General features: G+C 38.6%; 1 long non-coding RNA gene across 1 annotated transcript in view; it reads right to left on the reverse strand.

The window, feature by feature from the left end:
• LOC126936597 (uncharacterized) overlaps nucleotides 1-15336 on the reverse strand; it is a 47349-nt gene that overhangs the window by 13798 nt on the left and 18215 nt on the right. Inside the window, exon 5 of the long non-coding RNA XR_007719452.1 lies at nucleotides 4116-4276. This is a non-coding gene — a long non-coding RNA (uncharacterized LOC126936597). The remainder of the gene's footprint in view (nucleotides 1-4115; nucleotides 4277-15336) is intronic.

Below are 15336 nucleotides of genomic sequence, written 5' to 3' on the forward strand. Positions count from 1 at the left end.
AACACGTATTTTGATTAAGCTTTTCTTTGCTTTTATCAGTTGCTATTCTTTCAATTCTTTTACTATCTTTTTATGTATATTTTATGTCCAATCAATGTCAGAAACCTTATGCAAATATCTTGTTTGTTTCTGTTTTCTCCCTTGATCTCTACCCAGCTCTGCACTTTAATGAAGCTTAGTTTTCTCCTACTATGTTCTTCTAATTTTAATTTTTTTAATCAAACAGAAAAGGTGTGTGTGTGTGTGTGTGTGTGTGTGTGTGTGTGTGTGTGTTTCCTTCCCAGTGGCAGGTACTCTGGGTCATGCTCACAGTTAGGTACTGAACATTTGGACATTGGTCCCCAGTGACTAAAACTTGCTCTCTGGGAAGCATCGTAAACATTCAGATCAAGTGACTGGAAAGACCATTCAAGTTTCTCATTTACAAGTAGACAAGTTGAGAGAAGGCAAATGGCTTTTTCAAGACTAGAGTCCAGGACCTTTCACTTCAGATCCAATGCTTTTCCACCAGGCTTTCACTGAGACATAGGAGAGATATAGAAATCCTATAGAAAATATTTTAAAATATTTTTAGTTGCTATTCAGAGTGTATTTGTATAGTTTGTGCCTTCTCTCCTCTTGGTAACTGTTCAGTGGTAATGCTCCTTTGATTCAGTTAAAATTCAGTCCTTTCATAGTTCCCGACATCACCACCTTTGCAAAGATTAGACAAACTGAGAGAGGAAAGTCAAATGGTCCTAAGATTTTAACTGTATCTATAACTGGTCACATAAACTGGAATGGTTGTTTTGTCTCTCAGTCTCTTAATCAGTAAATTCAGAATGATAACATTCATCTTGAAGAGTTGTTGAGAGAATGAGATTTTATAATATCAACCAACTACTTAATCTAGAGGCACACATATTTTTTTAACTGACATGTCAGTCTTAGAACACTGAGAATACTAAATTTTCCTCCAAATTGCAGAAGAGATTTGGTTCTCTGTGGAAGTAAGGATGCCTTTAATGCATTCCAGAGTAAGATGAGTTGTTTGGGGGAAGTTTTAAACAGCACCCTAGACAAGTGTAAGATTGCTATTTACTTCTTTCTTAGGTAAATAAAAAAAAAGTAGAATGGGCTGATTTACCTTATAACGGTGATGTCAGAATGATGGAGGTCCCCCTTTCTGATCTCCCCACTTTCTGCAGGAGCACATCTGATAGTAGGGATGTGGTTTCCTTTGTTCTTTTAGTTTAGGAGCTGAGTGACTATCCTGTATTTTAAATGTCCATGGGGAAGGCTGTCCCTTGAAGAGTGTTGCTCCTGTATATGTTTCCTTGGCTTTGTCACTGAGCCTCTGCACTCCAGCCACATAAATGTACCCCAATACAAAATAACTGGAGGAACCCTCTAATTATTGAGAATCTGTACTGTGTTGGGCATTGCCCTATATGTTTTACATACATTATTTTATTTAATTATTACCACAGTTTTGAGTTAGACATAATTATCTGCATTTAGCAGCTGAGAAAATGAAAGACTCACAATATTTTCTGTAAAATGCTGGACAATAAATATTGATGGCTTTGCAGACCACATGAGTCCTCTGTCTCAACTTCTCTGCACTGTGGTTGTAGTGCACAAGCAGCTGTAGACAATACGGAGACAAGCGAGTGTGTCTGGGTTCCAATAAACTTTTATTTTCAAAAATACGTGGTGGGCTGGAATAGAATTTCATAGGCTTAAGCCAACCCCTGTTTAAATAGTGACTACGAGGTAAAACCAGTATATGAAACCAGTTTTGTCTGCCTTTAGAGCTTAATCTCTATTGTCTCCTTAACAAGTTTCAAGATTAGAAAGAAACCCAAATATATCGTGCAAGATGGTGGTTTCTCAGTTTCCAAGATTTAAAGAGAAAGTGGCTTATGGACTGGCATGACAGATTCCTCAGAGGCAATTCCTGGAATCAGAGGCTTTGTGTCTGGGAAGAAGTGGCTGTGTGTCTCAGGCAGGCTTTGCAGGTTTGGCTCCACTAAGTGACAGCAAGCACAATACCAATAGGCCAGATGCACTTTGATTGTGCCTTGACATGTTCTGGCCTGGACCATAGACATGCCAACGCTTTGAGTTTATACTGAGGATCCTAGAAGGACTTCGCTCAGAATTACTGTAAATCCATCTCCCAGGAGGCAAGGAACCTGACATTATTCAAGAGTGAAGGAGGCACCTAAGCCAGGATTCAGATCAGGTAAAGAAGAATCTGGATGTTACCAATGCCTCTTGGTAAAACCACACTCCATTGGCTTTGAAAAATAGCCCAATTATCTTCAAATTCAGCATGCAGAAAAATGATGCAGCACTGTGACCTCATACCATAAATCCCACACACATAAACACTCCCTATTCAATTAGTTGTTGCTCTAAATTGCTCTCATCTAAAAGAAACGAATAGCCAGTTCTATCTGTCACCCAGGGGAAGCATAAAGCAGGTACAGAATAAGGCCATTCAGCTGTCTCAGCCATCAGAAAAGAGAAAGGTTGGGTTTCTAGTTTAGTGGATGTACTAGCTATCAGAGCACTTGTAATATAGCACAGCAAATTGATAGAAAGTACCCAACCATTCATAGTTCGTCAACATGATCTTGCAAGCCACAAAGGGTGGAAGAAAAGATCCTGAAATTCAAAATCAGGACCACTGGCTTCTATTTTACAGTATGACCTTGGGCAATCGTAGAGGGGAGAACTGGGGACCCAGTGTCAGATTATTTGCTTTTAAGCTCTAGCTCTCAAAGTTATCAGCTGGGTGGCATGGGGAAAGTTACTTAATGTGACATCGATTGCTCTATGTTCATGTAAATCCATCCTCTACTCTTCCTAAGGAAATAGACTGCATTCTCCAATCTCCTTTGCAGTTAGTTTGACCGTCTGATTCAGTGTTGATTAATGGAATGTAGGTGGAAGAAATGAAGCCATTCGGCCGGGCGCGGTGGCTTAAGCCTGTAATCCCAGCACTTTGGGAGGCCGAGACGGGCGGATCACAAGGTCAGGAGATCGAGACCATCCTGGCTAACACGGCGAAACCCCGTCTCTACTAAAAACACAAAAAATTAGCCGGGCGAGGTGGCGGCGCCTGTGGTCCCAGCTACTCGGGAGGCTGAGGCAGGAGAATGGCGGGAACCCGGGAGGCGGAGCTTGCAGTGAGCTGAGATCTGGCCACTGCACTCCAGCCTGGGCGACAGAGCGAGACTCCGTCTCAAAAAAAAAAAAAAAAAAAAAAAAAAAAAAAAAAAAAAAAAAAAGAAATGAAGCCATTCTGAGGCTTGGACTATAAAAATTTTTCTTCATTCTCTCTCCCACTTTCCTCAGCTGTAAGTCAAGTAATCCTTCCAGGAACCCCAAAAGCCTAGAGATTGACAGAGGAATCTTGATCCCTCAGTAGAACATGGTACATTTTTCTCTCCCTATGCCTCTCGCCATCTTCAGCTTGCCAACTGAACTTTATATAAATGGGTTAAGCGGCTGAGATTCCTAGATTGATCTATGGGAGTAATTAGTGTTAACTTAGCATCACAATAACAACAATCAGGCAAAAACAGCTCATTTTTCTGAGGTCTTATATTAATTAAAATAGGAATTAGACCATCATGAATTATCTCTTATGAATTTCAAAATACTGACTTTGTTAAATAAGTTATATTATTTTTCCTAATTCAAGATTGAAGCTGAGGCCTACAGAGGTAAGGTAGCTTGTAATGGAGCTGTGACTTGCTTAAAACACCAGTTTTCTCTTCTCCATAATGAGGATGATAGTATCCTGCCTCATCTATGCAAAATGTTATCGTATACGTCACATAAGTTAAGATATATAAAGACACTTGGAGGACTAAAAGCATTGTATAAGTGCTAGGTATCATTAATTTCTCTGAGCCTTAGTGTTTATAGCTATAACATTTGTTCTACTTAATCTCTTTTTAACACAGTAACAAGAAATATTTATGTATTCCATGGAGGCCGATGGTGGTGACAAAGACTCCTTGCTATGTAAATAGTATTTAGTGGGTAATAAGTACATGATAGAGCAAGAAGCATGAGAGGTGAGCGTAAGTAGAAAGATTAAGAAGGAAGAAGGCACTTACAAGGATTCTTCTCTTGTCTCATTCTCTTCTCTACTTTCTTCAGCTACATATTTCCTCTGATCTGTAATTAGACATAATGGCACTAACTGCTGGGTGACGACACTAAATGACTCCTTCATTTCTCTAGTAGATGATGTAATACTCAGCTCAGGTCTCAGGACCTACGGGAATGGGAAAAATCAACTTTTATGGCTTTTCTTTTTAAGAAAAGATAGAAAATTGTTATACTACATGCTACTTGATACTAACATTAAATTCTGATGTAATTCTCAGTCCAGGCCAGATCTAAGGACATAAATAAATGGGAAAAGATACATTTTATGGCTTTTCCTTTAGAAAAAAAGATTAAAAATTATTATACCATATACTAATTGATTATGAAGTTTAAATCAAAATACATGGCAGATTAGTGAAGTACATGTTTAACATGTCTGCCATCCAAGTTCTAATTTAAAAATCACAAGCTACAGGATTCTGGCATATCTTGGACTTGCAGAAATGTTTGGTTTAATTCACAGTGTCATCCCATAGACTGTTAAGTTGGTAAATTGATATTAGGAAATTTTTTACACACCCAGATACACTCATGTACGTGTGCACATACACACCATAATCTGAATCTGCTAGGCTATAATAAAGGTCTAGAAACTTTGCGGTCATGTCTGTACATGACAATTGTTTGGAATTGAAGAATGCTTTATATCAGGACAGGCCTGCACTCTCCACATTATCATAGTCTTCGCCACTCCCTGTTCTCACTATTGCTTCTTAGCATGATGGGCAAGTGTCATTTCCTATTTGCTCCCTTTCATGTTGCCTGTTTACCTTATTTACTCTGGTATCCTGGCTTCTGTAATTAATCAGCTGTCTTGTTTTTAGACTATAGCTTCCCTAGGAAGACAATATTACTGCCACGAATGAAATTAGACTCTTCTCCTCCTTGTTGCTTTTGGGACAGAGAGAAAGTACTGTTCACTCTGGTTAGTAAATGAATCAGGCTTGCTAATATCTGTTCGGATACTGTTGGTTCTACAGAAAAATCTTTCCTTACTATCTTTAATATCTCCTGTTTATCATTGAAGACTCATTTGTATGTCACCTCCCCCCACCCCCAGGAATTCTCCATAACCTCAACCACCTCAGCAGGCTAAGGAGGTTTTCCTTTCTCCGTCTTCAACAGCAACATATACTTGTTTCTGTCAAAGGACTTAACATTGCAATAATTGATTTACTTGTCTATCTATCCTACTAAAACATAAGCTTGAGAGAATTTTCACCTCTTCTGCATATGTCACACTCTATCCAGTTGCCATGACTTTGTAGACACTGTTACCCTTCTTGGAATGCCCTCGCCTACCTGTAGCACTCTCCTCTGCACAAGTAAATACTACTCATCTTTTATTTTTTTTTTAACTTTATTTTGCTACATTTAATGAGCCCATTTCCCTGCTACTGTTTCCAGGACACACTGTGATGAACAGAAGTGCCTGGTCAGGCATCCCTAATTGATTTCTGATCTTGAAGAGAATGCATGTAATATATCTCTATATAAAGATTAGTGGCTTATGGGTTTAGGTATACACCCTTTATCAGGTTGAGGAAGTTCCCTTCTGTTACTACTTTTCTTGAAATTCTTACTATGCATAGATAGGTATTGGACATTAATAATGCCATTTCTGTGTCTATTGATGCAAAACTGTGACTTTTCCATGAGGTTATTAATTGGTGGATTTCACTGATAAATTTTCTGATATTAAATCATCCTTTAATTTATTGCATAAATCCTATAACAATGCTACTCATCTTTGAGGACTTCTCAAGCATTACATTGTCAGTGAAACAATCTACAGAACCTTCTCACTGGCTTGGTTCCACTAACCTACATTCTCATAATGCAATTTTGAGCCATAGTACCTAGTACCTATCATAATGTATTCTACCTCTCACAACAGACTGTCATCTCTCTAACATTAGGAAGATTCCTGTGCAAAGGAAAGAGTCTTTATTCTCCATAACTTTAGTGTTAGTGTGCCTGGGATATGATAGATTTTATATATATTTATCATGATAGATTATACACATACACACAAATATATATGCATATGTATACACACACTGAAGGATAGGAGAAAGGAAGAAGAGGGAGAGAGGGAAGGAGGAAGGCAGGGAGGGAAGGAAGGAAGAAAGGATGGAAGGAAGGAAGGAAGAAAGGAAGGAAGGAAGGACAATGGAAGGAACAATTGAAGGAAATTATTTATTTGTGCTGTTACATAAGTTCCTAGTGTTGATCTCTACCCTATTCTGTTCAACTTTAAATCCAGTTGGCCTACTTCTTATTGCTCATTTGAATACCACTGGTATGACTGGCCTGCTCTCCTTTCCTTATTTTCTAGCGATTTCTTATGAAACTGGCATGTTGTTTCTTATTTGGTCAGACAGCCTGTCAATAGATTTCCTTATTGTTTGAGTCTTTAAAGCTTGCCTTTTGTGTGAACCTGGGAGGCGGAGCTTGCAGTGAGCCGAGATTGCACCACTGCACTCCAGCCTGGGCGACAGAGTGAGACTCTGTTTCAAAAAAAAAAAAAAAGAAAAGAAAAAAAAGGAAAATTCATAAATAAATGTCTATAGCGCTCTTGTGGAATTTAGTGCTACTTATTCTTGTTTTTTCCAGGCTCCATCATCACCTGAGTCTTTTATCAGAATGGTCTCTGCAATCATTAAGGTTGCTTCCGAAGCAAGTGACAAAAATCTATCTTGAATAAGTTTAAACAAAAGAGATGCACTGGATGCTTGCCCAAATGTCATATAGCACAACTACATCATAGAAAGAACAGGCTCTGAGGAAAGAACTGAACCTAAGGAAAAATTGTATTCAAAGACTTCAGGATCATCATGACTCCCTCTATATTTAATTTCTTTATCTAACAGTTCTGGTTTAATTTATTCTAGTGTCCCAAGTCCAAAAATTTTAAGGAAGAGCTATTATGATTAGCAGTTTGATTATGGTGTCTCCTCTGGTTTAAGGGTCCGTCAACTCCACATTCTAAAATGTGGGAAAAAGTCACACATTTTAGAAATTGGCTACTTCTGTAGTTATCACATGGGAAGTGGAGAAACTGCCAGAAAAGCAGGGCAGGAGGGGCAAAACAGTATGTCCATTATATTTCCTGGCTAAGTATTTGGGAATAGCTATCCATTTAATTAACAGACACTTATTGAACATCTGTCGTTTCTAGGTACAAGAATTGCCCCAATGAATACAATCCACAAAATCACTCCTACCAGGAAAATTATTTTTTTACTCATTAATGAATGTTTACTTGGTACTTTCTATATACAAGGACTGTTCTGGAAACTATGGTGAGGTGAACATACAAGATGCAAATATATATAGTCTCAGCCCTCACAAATCTTACAAATGAAATGGGAGATAGGATGTTTGAACAAGTGAATGTTACACAAGACTGGTCAGTCCATTCATTTTAGCAGTCATTTACTGGGTACGCAGCATATGTCATTGTGTTAGACATGGAGAATACACAGATAAACAAGAAACTGTGACTACTAAGATGTTCATAGACTAGAGCAGAAATCTGACATATAACTGGTTAATTTCAACCAAGGATAATTCAATATTTTCTGACAAAGCTGTATAAGAAAGGAGATACCTACATGAAGCAAAATGTTTTAGAAGTGTCCAGGAAAAGAAAGACTATAGTTAGCAGAAAAGCCTAAATAGAATAAATCTAACCCCAGTGAAAGTAGCTAGAACAAAGATGCAGAGGATATATCTAGAAAATGGTGTGGAACCAGTGAGGACTTTAAGAAGCGATACAGAGGATAACTCTGGAAATGTACGTAGGAACAAGTTATAGCATGTTAATAAGAAGTTTAGAGTTTTTTGCTTGACAATGAGGTCACTGATTGTTTTTCAGCAGGTAGTACCATGATCAAAATACATTTTTAAGTGATAAAAAATAGATAGGGTACTTCTTGCTGCTGCTGGAGGGAGTGGAGTGCTATTTGACGGATGAAAAGAGACTAAATGGTTGGTTTAGGCTATATTGGTGATCATTTTCTTTCAAAATTTCTATTACCTCACATAGCTCTTGAGGGGCTTAAGTTATATTGCAACTCTCTGGGTTATCATCTTTCCAGTTAAACTGCAAGCAGGTTGAAAACAAGGAGTGTTATTCATTTTTTTGTATCCCCTAAAACCTAGTACAGAGTCTCGTTTAAAAATTATAAATAAATACTTACAGAATGGATGCAAAAATAGGTGACTATTCACTATTAATATAATGAATGGTATAATGAATGGCTCCAATAGAGCAATCTAAACACCCAACGCCTGAGAATTCCCAACATTTGTTCAAATCTTGAGCATCACAGGGAGACAGCACATCATGTTGCAAATCTCAATTCTGTTACTTTCTAAATGTGTAGACTTATAATTTTCTCAATTTCCTGAGCCTCTAATTATTATTTTTTCTGCTTAAATGGGGATAATAATTCTTACTTTCTCACAATAGTAGTGTGAAGATGAAAAGACATATTGTATAAAGCACTTAGCTTGTTACTAGCACAAAGTGTAAACTCATTAAATGGTATAGCTTAATATGTTTACAATAGCTTACTAATGATAGACAAGGCTGGAAATGGTGTCTTGCCTTTTTTCCATTCCTTTATTTATTTATGCGCTTATTATCAATCAAAAACATTAATGTATGCCTATTGTTAGATACTGAAGGCACAAGAGTGGAAAAGTTATAGTACATCACATTCAAATAACTCTCCAAATAATGGAGAATACTAGTAAGTTAACAGGTATTTATGATACAATGGGATAAGCAAATGCTGCTATAAGGAAATGGGTTTTGAAGATGCCACCTTTAAGCAAGCCTGGAGGATGAGAGAGATCATGGCTTGTTCAAGATCTGTGAGTAATTGATTTGGCTAGAGCTCCAAGTGTAAGTGCTGTCATGAGGCTGTAGAAGTGAGCCAAGTCAAGTCATGGTGGACTTGCCAGTTCTTCACCACATTGAGAAGAAAATTCTAATTTCCTCGTGGTTCATCCTCTCCAAATTCAAATATCTTTCTACTCAGACCTGGTTCTTTAGGTCTTTTTCTGACTCTGCAGAGCAACCTGAGTCTTAGAAAATGCGTTAGCTTCCCAGAGAGCCATAGCTGCGCTGGATGGCAGATCACTTTTTGCTGGAAGCCAGGATGCCTCTGTGGGCTTGCCTTTTCAGCAGGAGAACGGACCCAGCTGGGACTGACTTGAGTCAACTTGCAAAACTCATTTCACACATGCGTTCTCTGGGAGCAGAATAAGAAGCCCCTCACTGGTGGAGTTAAAAATCAGTATTTGTCAGTCTGTTTGAGTATGGGAGGTCTGATGATGGCTGTGCAAGGAGAATCTAAATAGAGTAAAGGAATCAAAAGCATCAATTGGTTTCACTGAGCACCGAGTATTTAAAAATTAAAGTTGTGTTTCTCCCCTCCCCCAGATCTTCTTCTTTTCTTTTCTTTATTTTTGTTTTTTAGTTTCTTGAACAAAAACATTGTTCTCTGTTATTAAAGAAAGGGTCGCATTCCTTTATTTCACTGTCTACCCTTTATCACTCATTTACAAATATTAGTTTTTCACCCATTTGATTTTTGCATTAGATTACACCCATAGATGTAATCTATGGAGGTCATTACACCTCCACGATGACACAGTATGACCAATTTGGCACTATAAGTACTGTTCCCTTCTTCATACTTTATTTGAAGTGTGAGCTGGCTAAGAAAACTGATGTTTTTATTTGTTTGTGTGTTTTCCCTGGAGTGAGTGAGGTAAGCAAAACATGATTGGGCAAAAACGAATGACTTCACCAGACTCTCCTTCTCACCCTCCTGAAAAGTGATGAAAGATGAAGTCCAAATTAGGATACATCCAGTCTGATACTTCCTCTGAGAAATGGAGGTCACCTTTTAGTTGGCCACACCAGTTCTGTTCTGACCACATTAGTGGTCTTTGCAAAGTCACATTTATTTTCAGAATGAATGCTGTCATTTATGTATGGTCACCCAGCTTCAACATTTCAGAATATCCCTGAAATAAGATCAGGGAAACCATTTTGAATTATTTAGAAAGAAAAGGATGGATTCTGTCAGAAGCCCATGATTTGGCTGAGACAAGCCAAAAGCAAATTGTGATTTCCAAGGTGATAATCACCCAATCTGATAAGGGCTACTCATGTATTTATCTGGTACTTGACCTGTGCTAAGGGCCTTACTTACTTAAGTTTATGTAATCCTCACCACCATCCAATGAAAAATGCAGTATTATCTTTCTTTTATCAGATAATAAAAATGGTTCAGAGGTGTCAGTGAATGGTCAGTGATCACAAGTCAGTACATGGGGAGTTGGATTTAAATCTGGGTTTATTGGAGTCCTAACATTGTGTTTGTTCTGTTGCACTCTTAGGGCAAAAGAGAGATAATTAGGCTTGCATTCATCCATGCTGAGATTAGTGCCTCTCCTCTGTGTGTCTGAGGGAATGCAAGTTTCAGAGTCTTTAAGAGAAATGGCAAAAGGCTAGTAGGCTGCTGAGGGAAATATTGGGGCTGTTTATTTATATTTTCTGTAGTCTTCACAGGCACTTTTGGAAAGTCTAGATCAAATAAATAAACCAGTAATTTCTTCTCAGTGGTCAAATATACAGTATGAGGATCCTGGAATCTAACAGCAACTTGAGAGAATTACAACTTGGATTCGAAGGATAGGCTTTGGGGCCAAGACTTAAGATCCATTGCTGAATAAGCATTTTACTTGCTGAGTATTTTTCTGGGCAGGTTACTGCATGTTTCTGGGGCTGAGATTCTTGGTCTGTAAAATAGTAATACAAAATTACTTTCCTTTTAGTTTTCTTTTTTTTTTGGATGATTTAATGTGATAAGTAATGCAGGTGCTTGGCACTTAATAGGTTATTTGTAAATGGCAACTATTATTCGCTTCAAGTTAGAACATTTGGGATCTGTTTCTGTTTCTTCTATTATCTTACCTTTAAACCTTTGCTTAGTTACTTAATATTTATGGGTACAAGCTAATGCAAAATCGGTGCAACAAAAAAAAAACAAACTAACCCAAAGATAAAACAAGAAAAGTTTAAAAACTCATAAAATAAGGTGTTTGAATTATTTCTCAACATTTTTCTTACCAGATATTACTTCTATTAGTCTCCCTTGATTACTTGAACTGCATTTATTAATACCTAATTTGTTTTCTTATTTTTAATTAATCAAAGATGTATATATCTTATTGTCTGTAACATAGACAATAAGTATTAGGACTACAATAGAAGGACAGGGCAGTAGTACATCTGGTTAATGAGTCCATGTTTTCATTAACAAAAGAGGCCTTGTTTATATAAATATTCAATTTCAAATAGTTATTTTTTGAATATATAAAATTTGTTCAAGGGTCCTCACTGATGATTCCTTGGATCCTTAGAGATTTGAGAACTTCAGGTTTGGCACCACAGTGCTGGATCTTGTCTAAGGGCCTTTAGCTGTACTAGGTCTTCAAAACCTTTGGCCTGTCCTTAAATTTGAAGATTGTTTTCCCCTAATTTTCTACTTTTTCTCTCCTAATTTCTGTAAAACCTATTCACCATTGCTATAATTCATGTACTCTGATTTTTACCTCCTTTTTGATAATAGCCACTTTTAGGGCCCTCTGGATCTTTGCTAGTCAAAGTGAGGTCTGTGCATCAACAGCATTTGTATCACTTGGTTGCTTGTTAGAAATGCTGAATTCTAGTCCCCACTTCAGGCTTTCTGAACCCCAATCTATAATTTAGCAAAATCCCTAAGAGGTTTGTATAGTCATTCAATTTGAGAAGCACTGGAGTAGAATGCAGATTAGAACTCAGCATGGAGTAATTCCCTAGTAAATTCGAATTCCTGATCTGTTACCTGGAACAAGCCGTTCAACTGTTGTGAGCTTCAGTAAAAGGAAGGCAAAGAGCTTGCTTGTCTTACCTAGAGGTTTTGTTGTTAGTTGCAGCACAATAATCAATAGTAAAATATCTCATAATGTCAGCTGATCTATGATCCCAAAGTGCATATCATTGCATCATTCTTAGATTTTTTTAAGAATCAGAATGAACTGTAAAATTAAATAAGTCCTCTTGCAATTCAGAAAACTCCTATAAGTCAAGTCACCACTCCTCTGCACTTCCCCTAGGAACTGTGAATCCCCACTTCTCTGCCCTGTCCATATTGAGTTGGAGTTATCTGTTAGTCCATCTGCATCCCCCTGAGATTTAGGAATTCCTTGAAACCGTTGTCATGTAGACCATATTAGACCCACCTCTGCTTTCTCCCTTACTTCTCTGTGCTTCTCCACCTCCTCCCAGTGCCTAGAACAGAGTGGGCCCTCCATATATGCTTGTTGAGGTGAACAAATAGATACAAGGTACAATAATACTTGACAGCATCTGTCTGAAAAAAAAATTCAGCCAGTGCAGTGGGTACCTGTACCACCTGTTTAATAGGGTTGTTAAGAGAATCAAATGAGTTTGGACACACAGTATCCCTATGTGAGCTGTAAAACACTGGATAAAATGAGAGAGCATTATTAGGCATATGTGGTCTGCCAGGGTCTTACAGATGGCAGTCACCTGTCGTTATGAAAACTGTCTTTAAGCAAAAGCCAAAACAGTAGTGATTTCAGAAGCTCCTGGGGCAGTGAATTGTAAGCTTTTATCTCTGCTCCCTCCTGAGACCAAGTTTTCATTTACCATGTGTATTAGCTCCGGGGTGGTGTATCTGCTGTTGTTATTTTGCTGTCTGGAGTAGTGCGGCCACCTTGTTGAGCTGGCATGCACACCCTGCTTCCGGGAGCTGTGGGCAGCCTTCCGGGGTACTGCATTTTGTTGGCAAGGGCTCTCGTCCTGTCCTGTGCCATGTGCTTGCAGTGTTTTCATGCTGTGTTGCCTCATTAGGGAGACTCACTCAGACTGTTTTGCTAAAAAACAATAAGGTCTGCACTGGGATAGAACACAGTTGAATAGACATTTATCTTTTCACAGGGCAAATCAATGAGTAATTTTCTGGTTTGAATGCTATATTTAACACCCCGTCTGGGGAAATGCTGTCAACCATGTCCTATTCCAAGGTGGCTTTATTAAAAGACTGTAAAAAAATCATATTTAATATTCCTGGAATATGCCTTTTTTCTTTGCTTAAACGTTTCCAGGGAGTAGTTGCTCCTCATATCCTGGTCCTGATGCATAACCCTCTTAGAAATGGGCTATGTGTTGACAATGTGCACCCATGTGGGGTAGTATTCTTTGAATGCCAGCGAGGTAGAAAGGCAGACAGGCTCTTTACTATCTCAAATTCAAAACTCAAGCTCTCTTCGCTACTGCATGTCAAAGGCAAGGGTGTAGAAAACACTTCCATCTGTGAATTATTGGACTCCTGCCCATAGCAAAGCAGAGAAATGAATCAGGTGAGGGGCTGAGTCCATTAATGACCACCCTCGTGCTGTCATCAAGAGTAGAATAGTCTAGTTGACTTGAATTTTATTCAGCAACTGAGCCACTTACAATTTGTGACCTAAGAGACCTCAAGCTTCAATGTATTTCTTTGTTTTCAACTTATATTCAAGCATCCCAAATTGTTTTCTTTCATCCAACCTCATCGATGTACACATTAAAAAAAAAGAAAAAAGAAAGAAAGAAGTCTCAGAGAGATCAAGTGTCCTGTTCAAAGTCACACAGCTCACATTAGCAGAGCTGAGATGACATATTCTTTAAGACTTCTCCTCTGAATTAGTCTCATCTATGCAATGGGGATACCAGCACATACACAGGTTTTTGTGTGTATTAAATGGGATCATATTTGTAAACTCCTAGGGTACTGCAGAAACATTGAAGTATATACACTCCCAACAGACCCTTCCATTTCTGACATATTAGAGTTTTGAGCTGTACCAATACTGGGTTCTCATTCATCATGTATCAGAAAGCATCTTGGAAAATGTGCCTGAAAAATATAACCATATAACATTAAAACAGTTTTCCTTATATTGAGTTTAGAAATATTTTAACACTGATTTTAGAAAAAATGGCTCTTAGAAACCCTTAGACTGTTTTCAAAGGAAGGTCTAATGCAGTGTAGCAGACCTCTCTGACTGGGTAGACTTCTAAGCTTGGGTAAGCTGTTGTTTTTGTTTGGTTTTGTTTTCTCTAGGAACAAATGGGTCATTCATGAAATCTCATGGGAATCCATTGTTCGTGATATTCTCACGTTGGTACTAGCTTAACATCAGGCAGGATGACAAGCTGTAGGTCCAAACACCAAGGAAGGTAGCCCTGTGCCATGAAAACCAATGTTGTCCTACTTCCCTGGCTAGTGCAAAACCTCTGGGGTTACCTTGATCTCATTTCAGGGCAGTTTCCCGAGCTCAGCAACTCCCACAAAGCAGTTCTCACAGTTACCTGTAGATGGCGATGTTGCACCAAGAACCTTCTCCACAGAGGCTGTGGCAGGCAGAAGAGCATCCAGCTGTGGCCTGCTGAGGCTCAACTCTGCAAACCCTATTTTAAGTTCCTCTGGTTGGTCATAACCCAGCAGTTCCCTCCTGGGTCCCCTGCTTACCAATCATTCTCCCCAGCTACAAGCCGAGAAGGAGAGTTCTGTCTCCCCTACCTCCTCCCTACTTTCCTTTACAGTGGGCTGTGATTAATGGCAGCACTAGTGAATAATTGAGAGGGAGAAGGTACTTGCCTGATGCAACAGCAGAGAGATTAAATGCAACCGGGTGCCGAACCTCTTTAGCGAGAGCATCCTTGCAAATTTGTTTTCCCTTCCTTCTACAGGGGCCCCCTCCTCAGCGTGGAGACAAGCACAGTGACTTTATTAATCAAGGCGCTTTGCAGGGGCCGATGAATTTTAACAGCAAATTGTCACTTACAATCCTTTGCTGTCTCATGTATCCCCGAGCACTGGTTATTTCATAGTCACCAATTAATCAAGACAGCCACAAAGCCACCCTGGAGTTTATTAGCAGAAAACATATTGTCTCTTCCTCAGAAACAACCTTTTTGTGTTACATCAAATGTGAAAAGTACCTTTGCTTTAGTTTTTTGATTGAGAGACACACACAAGTCATAGTGACCCTTCTATAGTTTTCAAGATGATCACTAATGATTTTCCCAAATCT

Source organism: Macaca thibetana, chromosome 14, assembly GCF_024542745.1.
Source record: "Macaca thibetana thibetana isolate TM-01 chromosome 14, ASM2454274v1, whole genome shotgun sequence".
NCBI classification, from domain to species: domain Eukaryota; kingdom Metazoa; phylum Chordata; class Mammalia; order Primates; family Cercopithecidae; genus Macaca; species Macaca thibetana.